The sequence below is a fragment of the Trichosurus vulpecula genome, chromosome 1 (genome assembly GCF_011100635.1).
Source record: "Trichosurus vulpecula isolate mTriVul1 chromosome 1, mTriVul1.pri, whole genome shotgun sequence".
Taxonomy (NCBI): domain Eukaryota; kingdom Metazoa; phylum Chordata; class Mammalia; order Diprotodontia; family Phalangeridae; genus Trichosurus; species Trichosurus vulpecula.
The window spans coordinates 414,261,713-414,273,388 of NC_050573.1; the positions used below are offsets into that span (position 1 = coordinate 414,261,713).

At 36.2% G+C, this 11,676-nt stretch overlaps 1 pseudogene; it reads left to right on the forward strand.

The window, feature by feature from the left end:
• LOC118839199 overlaps positions 1–10,564 on the forward strand; it is a 48,353-nt pseudogene extending 37,789 nt beyond the window's left edge.
• Positions 10,565–11,676: the final 1,112 nt, after the last annotated feature.

An 11,676-nucleotide genomic window follows, 5' to 3' on the forward strand; every position in this document is an offset into this window, starting at 1 on the left:
AAATAAATTAATTTAGATAGAATTTTCTTTTTTTTTAATATTGGCTCAGCCTACCTATGAGCAACTGATGTTTTTCCAATTATTTAGATCTAACTTTATTTGTGAAAAAGTATTTTGTAATTTTGTTCATGCAGCCCCTGGGTTTGTTTTGGCAGGTAGACTCCCAAATATTTTCTAATGTCTACAGTAAATTTGAATGGAATTTATATCTCTTTCTGTTGTGCTTTGTTAGTAATATATTGAAAATCAGATGATTTATGTGGGTTTATTTTATATCCTGCAACTTTGCTAAAGTTTATTATCTCAAGTAGTTTTTTACTTGATTCTCTAAGATTCTCTGAGTATATCATCATATTGTCTGCAAAGAGTGATAACTCTTCTCTGCCTATTCTAATTCCTTAAATTTCTTTTTCTTCTCTTATTCCTAAGGGGTATCTTAATGAAGGAATCTAGTCAGTAGTTTCTTTATTATCCTAATTTACTAATGTATTCCATCCACCTCAAGAAACCTTTGCCCTGACAACCCTCACACACTCCCCAAACCTTTGCCTACAGTAAAAAACTCTCACCTGCTTCTATACCCCAAATCCTTTAAAATTCCATTTTCCATGGAGAGTCTGGCCCAGTCTCTACTTCTGAAACAAAAAAGATAATAACTCAGATAGAGAGTATGTTTATCCTCAACCTCAAAAAGATTCAGCAGGTGAGGCTGACTCTCTGGGAGGTCCACTGTCAGCACCCCAAGGCAAGGAAATGAATGGAATTCATTTATACTAAGACAGTGAATCCATCCTATAAGGCTCTGAGAAGCTAACAGTAGTAGTTCAGCTCTGGTGGTACAGAATTTTCCAGCTTGTCTTGCCTAAGGGCACTGTGTATAGTACTGTCTATCCCAGGGACGATTTTAGTCATGCAAGCATTTGTGAAATGTGACTGTGGATGTCTTGTTGGATCTACAATCAGATCCTATGCTAAGGTGAGGCAACACAGGGCATAAAAGTCAGAAGATTCAGAGTTGCAGCTGCATTTCTCCACCTTCACAACAAAGCTCAGTTTCTCATTATTTCAGATTATTGCCCAGTCACAGAAACCTTTATAACACAATATGGCAAAACATCTGTGTCCTTGGAAATCAACTATTTCAAATATACTATGACTCTGGGGTTGTAACAACTATCACTTGCATACATAGGGGAAGCAAAGGCTTTTTGACCAGATCTGGCCAGTCATTCAATCGCCTCACAAACCTTTATTAATTGCCTACTAGGTTCAAGTGACTAAGGGGGGGCAAAACAATAAATAAGGCATAGTTCCTGCTTTCAAGCAACTGACATTTGGTAGAAAGGAAAATACATGTAGGAAGATGACTTTAAATAAATTAAAAAGATAATAAAAGTAATATATTTGCAGTGCTTTCAGGTTTCTAACAATTTACCAAAAATAATGATTTAAAAAAGTATACAATGTCGTGAAAGTTTGGAGCAGGGAGGGGTAATTTACAACTGGTATAACTGAACTAGAGGAAACTCCTTAAAACAATATGGAAGTAAGTTTTCAATAAATAAAAGGTAGTATTACTTTGCAAAGTAGGAATTAAATTTATGGACCTTGTAACAACCTAAGGGATGGTATAAATTGAAAATAGAAATCCCTCAAAAATGTTTACATATGAGTGGGAATAACTGATTGATAATAAATAATCAAAGAAAATATGAATGTTTATGGAAAAGAAAAAATACTGATGAACTTTTTTGATGTTAAAATTCAGTAGCTGAAGCCTTAAATTTTTGGAGGTCTGACATAATATATCCCAGTTGCCTGAGTATGTATCTGTGAGGCATCTCAAGTTTCTTTATAGTTCAACCAACAGGTATTTCCAGAGTGTCTGATGTGTGCCCAACAATGGGCCAGGTAGTATGGGGGATACCAAAGAAGTTAGTGACACAGCCACTGATAATATCAAAATGCAGTATTTACAGCTTAGTCTGAGCAAAGGGGACATTCAATTAATTCTAGTTAATTATGTTAAAACTTAGCATGAAATAGTAGATGGAGTCTGGAAGGCTTCGAATTAGGAAGATCTGGATTTAATTCTTGTTTGTGACACTAAATATTTCCTTAGATGCAAGTCCCTTAACCTCTGAAGTAGAGGGAGGAGGGAGCAGGAAGAGAGAGAGAGAGAGAGAGAGAGAGAGAGAGAGAGAGAGAGAGAGAGAGAGAAAGAGAGAGAGAGAGACAGAGAGACAGAGACAGACAGAGAGAGACAGAGAGACAGAGAGAGACAGAGAGACAGAGACACAGAAACAGAGACACAGAGACAAAGAGAGACAGAGAGACAGAGACAGATAGAGGAAAAAAGAAAGAGAAATAGGAGGTAAAGAGGAGCATAGAGGAAGAGAGGTGAGGACATTAGATCTGAATATTAAGAAAAGAAATATTGCATGCCAAAATTGGATCACTCAAGATTCTTAGCCTTGTTATTTTGTGGTTGCTACTTTAAAAAGCTACTGAGGCTAATCTTCCATCTGAGCCCCTGCTAAACTTGGATTCATTAGTATGATAGGATGCACCCTGTTCAATCTCCAGGATATTGATTTTATTCTTGGAAAAGTGGATTCTATTTCTTAAAAAGTTGCTTGACAATTGCAAAGGGAGACAGCAGCCTTCTTCCCTCTCACAGTCTTCATAAGTAATTTATAAATGCTTATTTCAAACTGAGGAGTTTGACAATGCCTCTTGTGAGTGGAGATATACATGTCTTACAATTCATACTCAAATGATACTATATGAAATATTCATTAGGAATACTGTAAATTATGTACCAAACAACCACAGTAATGTCGTTGTCACACTTTTCATCTGCTAAATATCCCAGCAGGCAGAGTCAGTTCATTCACATCTCACAAAGAGTCTCTCAATGTGTCTAAATTATTTATCTTAAGGCTCTAATCCTGTGGGTTTTTCTATTTTTTTTTTGCCCTTTATTTTAACTGACCTTAGTTTACAATGCTACCAAAAGTTGGGTTTAGCAATGTAAGTGGATACTGATTGAATTAAGCCCATTTTATGAAAATTACTTCTTGTATACTGGCATTTGAATCCTAAAGTAACTAGTTGGTTATTAATAATAATAGCTCACATTTATGGTGTTATAAGGTTACAAAACACTTCATGATGATTCATCCATGAGCAAAACTCTACATTACGGGTGAGGAAACTGAGGCTTAGTAAGGTAAAAATCAATAGGAATTTATAGCTAGTAAGGACCCAAATTAGCATTCAAACACAGATCTTCTGATTCAAAAGTTAGTGTTCCTTCAATACATCATGTTGCCTTCCCAGAGAACTGTTAGGTAATAAAATATGCTTTTCTAAAACATTTTTCAACTACAACTGCACTAAGAAAATATAAGAACATGTAACTGAACTTCAGTGTGCATAGCATTTTCTACTATTGAAAATCAACATTTTAGGGTTAGAAGGGACTGTGAAAACCAGAGCCCATCCCTCCCCACCCTATTTTACAGATGAAGAAACTGAGGCAAAGAAAGGCTAAGTAATTACCCCAGGGTTATAAAACTAGTGTCTCAAGTGGGATTTGAACCCAGGTCTTCTGGGCTCAAAGTTGAATACGTTATCTGCTTCAACTATATTATTGGACTTTCCAGCTTTCAATTGTTCTTGGTGTTCAGTAAGGATGACTACATAATTAATTTGATTATACAGCAATCAGACTTTTAAGGCAAATGAAAAAGTAAAATTCAGCAAAAGATGGTCTAATCATTGATCATTTCTAGCTAGGCCTAAGTATTAAATGGCAAAAAGAAGACTGTCATATCCCTAGACAAATTATTTCATTTAAAACTTTGAGAAAGGCCTTGAAGGTACAAACCAATAGTATTGAGTACTGTTTTGATGATTTACTCTGAATGTTAACTTCATAATAAAACCAAACTAGGTCTTATTTCAAGAAACCTAATTAAAAATAAGTAGCTTTACAGCTAGCAATAAAACTATTGGGAGTAGGTGGGTACTGCTGTATCAAATGATGATGATACATATGAAAAACCTGATATGTACAATCCTCATTTATTTTTCAATAGACACTGCAATACTTTTATGTAGCAATATACACTATTATGAATTCTAATTGAAATGGTCATATCATCACTTAGAATAATAGCTTGCAGAGTTGGGTTAGATGTTAGAGAAATTTAGTCCAAATTCTTTAATTTACAATTGAAGAAATGAAGGATCAGAGAGGTACCATGATTTTCCAAGTTCGTGTAGTAAAACAATTGAGCATATGAAAGTCTAGACCTTAAGAAATGAAAGTTTTAGGACATGCTCAAAATAATAGAAATTGTATTTTTGAAAGGTTCAACATTATTCACACTCTGAAGTGGGAAGAAAAAAAGGATCACTGAATATAAGCTGCTCTGGAAAGCAAATAACCAGCACAAAATATAAACAATAATGTTTATGTTTTAATCATAACTTCTGAACTTACCATTAAATTTAAAAATGAGCACACTCCCCAAGCTTCTGTGTTTGAAAATAAAATCATCACCTAGTAGTCAACCCCTGATGATGATCCTTTGCAGACTTAGAAAAAATCAATGAGTCAACTAGCGTACATTAATCACCTACTCTACTATGGGTAGAGGTAGCCTCAGGAACTTACTAGCCTTGTGACTTTTGTTACATCTGTTTGTTTTAATCCACTGGAGAAGGAAAAGGCAAACCATACCAGTATCCTTGCAAAAAAAAAAAAAACAGCAAAAAAACCCCAACAACAACAACAACAAAACCTCAAAACACATAAACAATATGAAGAGTTGGACACAACTGAACAACAGCAATAATAGCAACGTGTGAAAGGTAGTGTGCTAAGCACTAGGGATGCAAAGAAAGGTCAAAGAAAACCACACACAGAAACAAAAAATAGTCCATACCCCCCAAAACCCTTCAGTCTAATGAGGGAGATAAATAAATAAAATAATAACACCTTGAGTTTATATCTCCTTGGATTGTGGTGAGGCTCAAATGATTCAATGAGCATAAAACATTTTGCAAATATTAAAGTGCTAATATAAGTGTTATGAATTGCTATGATGATCCTGATACTTATAGGCAGTGTTGCTAAAAGACTACATAGGAGCAGGTCTTACATTCCAGAAGACCTGGGTTCATGTCCCGCTTCTCACACAGGCTCTGTGACCTTCTCACTTGACCTTTTCAGTACCCCAGGCAGCTATCTAAGAATAAGATATAGAGAGCAGGCGCTAACCTGCCTTGGTAGAGGTTCCCTATACCAATTAAATCCCATGTCCAGTCCTCTACAATATCACCATTATCATTGCCCTCATCACCATCATCCAGGGAAGTCCATGGTTGGCAGATATATAATGGACCTGTTATGGGAGTGGGTAGATAGTGAAAGCATTTTCTTTTGGCAAGAATTCAATAGAATCCATAATTTACTGGGACCTAAAATTTATATCCAGATGTGGTGCGGAACACGTTTTTTTTTAGTTTTTTGTTTGTTTAATATGAATACGTATGCTCTGTTCTTTTACTTTAAGAATTCAAAGCATTTAACATTTTTTATGACAGATAAAACAAGCCTGGTGCCTTCTTGTCAAAGGGATTTTAAAATGGAACTAACTCCTTTGTAAACAACACAAATACACCAGGTACTCACTCCTTACAGTGTGATGTTGGTACTGTGCTTTAGAAAAAGTTATGGGTTTTGTTTGTGTTTTATAAACTAACCACTAAGCCTAAGGGGACTGTCTCTTGAAAACCATTGATTCTTCTCTTACCTATCTATCTCCATTAGGAAAATGAGTAGCCTCAGGGTATAGAATACATATTAAAGAACTTCCTCCTTTTCCTCCCTCCCCCACCCCAAGCAATGACTCCCAGTCTGAACACCAGGAAAAACAATTCAGCAGTGTGTGTTTACTAAAGGGGAGTTATTGTGAATGTCTTATAAACTTTAAAGAAGATCAGAAGTTATCCTCTTCAATGTTTTCCCTGTCATTTTCTATTGATGGGTTTGTTTAAAGGCAAGGTAAGAGAAGTGGAAAAACAATTGATTTTTACTTCTGTCCATGACGGATGTATTCTGACCTTATGCAAAGCATTTCTGCCCCAGAATTTCTTCCTCTCTAAGCTGGAGACAATGCCATCAATCCTGAACAATTATGTATCCACTGAATTCTTGGCAGCCAGCATATGATACAAAAGAAATGATTCAGTCCACGAGCAGTCTACTTACATCTTAGAACTGCAATCTGCAAATGTAAATAACTGTTTATTGTTGATAGAGTGGGTGAGATGAAAAGTGCATGTTATTATAACATTTTTTTTTTACCTACAGCATTAAACCTTTCAGAAATCACAATAATCAATATAGGCTTTTAGAAAATGCTGGGACTTGACAGTTGAAAAGGAGTGTTTGCTGTCAAATTTTAATTAGAGATAAGCAACTGGGAATTTGAGTTCTGCAGGGGAGTTTATCTGTAAGCTCTGTTACTGTTCACTCCCCCAGCCTTTGCTGAAAACGTGGACCATGATTTGTGTGTGTAGTGTTAGTATCTAAGAGCTGACTGGCTCCAGGCCCAGCTTTTCAACTGCTGCTCCACAATGTAATAACTATTAGGTATTATAATTCACTTGGCTCTAGTTCTCCTGCTGTTCCTGGCTGGAAATCCCAATTCAAGTTACAAAGTGGTGATGCGTGAACGTTTGAAGATTTGTGGGTCTGGCTAAAACCCCACTGAGGTCAGATTCTTATCCAGAGTTTATGCTAACTTATATGAAAATTTTATTCCTAATTATACTTAAAAGGTCACAAAAAAGTTTTTAAAGTTCATGTGGAAAGAAGCAAGAACATTTCTTTTCCTTACTTCTGAAGAGCTGGCAGATCATTTCTAGGTAATAGGAAGATAATTTTTAAATTATTTAAAATTATTTTTAAAAAAGATTATCTATTTTATAAGTGACCACATTCTCTGATGAGCAAAAAGGATTCCAAAATACACACAGCACTTACGGCATTTTTGACTCACATTTACCAAATGACAAAAATTCTGCAAAAGACTTTCTAAGGTTAACCAAAATTGCTCCACAGTCAGCAAGCCTGAAAAGGTTCAGATAACTGTGTGAATTCAAAACCTAAGTGTGTAGGTGTCCAAATTGTCCAACATGTTGGAGCAGAAGATGCTTTTCACAGGTTCTGATGCTCAACTAGTTTGAGAATGGCCATGTCCTCCCACATGCCCTCGAGGGGAGGAGAGGGTCTACATAGTAAAAGGAACCAGACTAAGACCTGACTGATGGGCGAATCAATCAATTTAAGTAAGCCTATAATCCTATGGTGATTTTATTCTATTGCTACCATTGTACACAAGCAAGGAGCTACATGTGAGATCTTATAAGGCGATCTCAACATTAGCCAGACACTCAAGTTCTTTTTAATATGCTCCTAGAGCATGTGTTTGAAGGAAATGTGCTATTTGGAGGAAAGCCATTTTCCCCCCATTTGTACTGCTTGTGAGTCGGCCTGTTCACCGTGGTTGGAGTGTTGATGCCAGGACCAGATGCAGTGTTAGGAATACCACCTTTCCACTTAATCATAATAAAAGCTAAACTAACCCTTCAGTCTCCCCATCTCACACCCCCACTCTCCAGACAAAGATACATACTTGTTTGATTTGAAAAACATATGTAAGTTTAGTGCTGCTTTGGAAGTATATTCCAGATGAGGTATTGATTAGGTGGATGGGTATAATATTGTAAAGAGGGGCAAGAACAGGAGGGAAGGAGGCAGAGAGAGAGAGAGACAGACAGACAGAAAGAAAGACAGACAGACAGACAGACAGAGACAGAGAGACACAGAGACAGACAAAGACAGACAGAGACAGACACAGACAGACAGAGACAGAGAGACAGAGACAGAGAGACAGACAGAGGAGGAAAATGAGGAGAGAGGAGGAAGAGGAGGAGAGAGGAAGGAGGGGAGGGGAGGGGAGAGGAATTCTTAGTAGCGAGACCTATTATCAAGGAACAAGGACCACCAGGGAGACTACAGAAATAATTCAGAAAATGGAGATAGAGAGAAAATGTTTCTTAGACCTAACTTTTCTTGACTTCTCTACAGTTTTGGTTTTTTTTTTTGCATTATGTCCCACCTCCTTCTCCTGGACACTCTTTCTCACTTAGCTTCCATTATACTACTATATCCTAGTTGCCCTTTGACCTAGATAATAACTCCTGCATATTTTTTTTTTCTGTATCATTTTCAACTCTCTTCCCCTCAACATGGAGATCCCCTAAAGCCAGTCCAGGGGCTATCTTTTCTCTCCATGGTGATCTCAGATATTCCTACAAGTTCAAGTACCATCTTTATGCAGATGTTTGATTATCATAAATATCTAACCTTAATCTCTCCCTTAACTCCAACCTTACATCAAAAAATGCCTGTTGGACACCTCCATCCAGAAAATTAATTGGCTTCTCAAACTTGACCTGAACCAAATAACACCAATGAGCTCAGTCATCTTGGTTCATAACTTTAGAGTCATCACTGACTTTTCCTCTCAATATCACGTATCCACTCATTCTCCAGGTCTTGTCTATTTTATCTCCATATCTTTCACTTCCATTCCATCCATCCCCATAGCTACCACCCTGGTACTGGCCCTCACTTATTGTGTGCTCTATTTTTAAAATCCTCCTATTGGTCTTTCTGCTTTTACTCCCTCCCTCCCCGCCCCGATCTATTCTTCACACATTGCCAAAGGGAAATTTCCCAAAGCACAGATATGACTGTCACTCTTCTACTTAAAAGTATTTCATACCTTCACATTCTCTATAGCCTGTCATGAAAAAACCTGCAATATTGGGCTCCAACCTACTTTTCAGTTTGATTTTATGTTATCGGCAGCTAGGTGAAGCTGTGGATAAGGTGTTGGACCCAGAATCAGGAAGACCTGAGTTCAAATAATGCCACTGACACTTACTAACTGTGTGACCCTGGGTAAGCTATGTAACTTCTCTCAACATTGATTTTGTGATCTATAGGGATAATAATAAAGTCAATGTCTCAGGGTGGTTGTGAAGATAAAATTAAGACAATATTTGCAGCTTTAAGTATAATCGAAAAAATGGGAGCCTATAAAAATTTAAGTAAGCCACAATACTTTATTGACTCTATCTTGAGTTTTCCAGGCCTAAACTAAAATTCCATCTTCTTTCAAAAGATCTATGGAATTACTCTAGACTTTAATGGTCAGTTAGCTCCCAGATCCTGCCCTCATCTTGTGCAAAATCATCCTAAGGTTTGTTCCTAGACAAGATTTTCATATCTGGAGGATCTCTATTTAGTAAAAGTAGTTCAGGGACTAATTAGTCTCTGAGTTACCTCCACAATTTAGGACAAGATTTCTTCTCCCAGCTCCATTGGTATCCATTTGAACACAGTGAGTGTCTCTGAGGATTCGTTAGATTGGAAGTTGGTTTGTATTTAGAGAGAAATTATTAATTTTTCCCCTATGTTCCCAACTCCAGGAGGGATACTCATCTTAAGTCTTCCATTTTTCTAATTTCTAATTCTAAGTTTTCACCTAAACATATGACATATATATATATATATACATATATATACATATATATATATGTACACACACATATATATATATACATATATATACATACACACATAATGTATAAAGCTTTTGTGGTCATTCTATTTAACAATGAGTGATCTTTCCACCTTATGTTCTTCCTTCCCCAATAAATTCTTTATTTTTCCCTTCTTGTGGAGCTTTTAGATTTAAGGAATAATTTTTTTAAAAAATTGAAAAGAATGACTGTTTCCCCCAGCTGAGACCCTCAGTAGCTGAAAAAAAAAAAACGAACTGATTCATCAGCAAAGCAAACTCCAAGGCCCTGCCACCCAGCTTGACAGACTTCATCAGCATAGTTGATAGCTGGACAGAATCAATTGACAAGAAGAAGATTTCTAGACTTGATTCAGAGCTACTAAAAGTATAAAGATCAGATAAAAAAGATGAGAGAAGGACCTGCAAAGAACATGGTAAAACAGAAAGCCTTGAGGGTATTAAAGCAGAATCAAATGTATGAACAACAACAGGAACAGTCTTTCACAACAGTCTTTTAATGTGGAACAAGCAAATTATATTATCTAGTCATTAAAAGACACCAAAATTATGGTGGATGCTATGAAATTGGGTGTGAAAGAAATGAAGAAAGCGTACAAGCAAGTCAAAATTGAGCAGACAGAGGATATACAGGACCAATTGAAAGATGTGATGGAAGATGTAAATGAAATCCAAGAGGCACTGAGTCAGAGTTCTCGAATCCCAGAGATTGATGAAGATGACTTAGTGATGAGCTCTTAGCTGATGAAGACAGTTCTTACTTAGAGGAAGCAGCATCTGCACCAGCGGTTCCTGAAGGTGTTCCCAGTGATGCAAAAAACAAGGATGGTATACTGATGGATGAATTTGGACTGCCACAGATTCCAGCTATGTAGAGCTATGATTTTAATAGTATCCTATGTATAACAAACACAAATTATGGAAAACTAGGAAATATTTTGCTTTTCCAATGTCACTGTAATCAATTTGCCTATCCACATTCCTTTCCTTGAAAAAGTTTAGTGTGATATATATTTTTTTCATTTAGAGGACTGATTCATTTAATAGGAACTTTCTTTATATAAGATTTTAAAATTCCTTCTGTCTTTCAAAAGAAAAACTTGTAAAATCTTGGTGGTTTTATAGAACTTCTGTTTTCATTTGTTTATATTTTATTTATGAAATAATTAAAACCAAGGATATGTGATTTCTTTAAACTCTTTAATTTTTGATACCTTGATAAAAGAAGTGATGTATTTATAAGACCTACTTCCTTATCAAGATTATTAAACTATTTTGGACATTCTTATAATTCTAAAAATACTTCAAATATACATACCATTGTGAAATCAGACACTAATTTAAAATATCTTTAATTGAGATGGAGGTTTTGTTGTGTCTTCATGTCAGTGAATTATCACAATCTTCAATTTTAAATTGATATTCTTCCTATGCTTTTTGTCTTAAACCTGGATAAAGTTTTAATTCTAAGGTTTCTTGAGTATTACAGTTGAGTTATAATCATTAATGAAATTGTAGGCTAACATTTGAATGTATCTATACTCAATAAATATGAAACTGGCATGATGAACTTGTTGGGCAACCAAATTTCACTGTGATTTTCCATAAGCCCTCACAACTGATAGTATCAAAGGCCTTGGGCAGATGAATGAACAGTGTATACAGATCTCTGTTTTGCTCCTGTCATTTCTCCTGGTGTTGCTGAGCAGCAAACATAATGTTGACCATTCTTTAGCCCTTTCTGAAACCACATTGGCTCTTGAGTAAATGACCATCTTCCAGGTGAAGGATCAGCCAATTATAGAGGATTTTGGCAAGAATTTTGCCAACGAGATAGAGAGAGAGAGATTGAGAGAGAGAGACCCCCTGTAAATGTCACAATACAACTTGTTTCCTTTTCCTTTATAGAAATGGACAAGGGAGACATCCTTAAGACATCCTTAATGTGCAGGGGAATAACTTCCTCTTGCTGTATAACCTGGAAGAT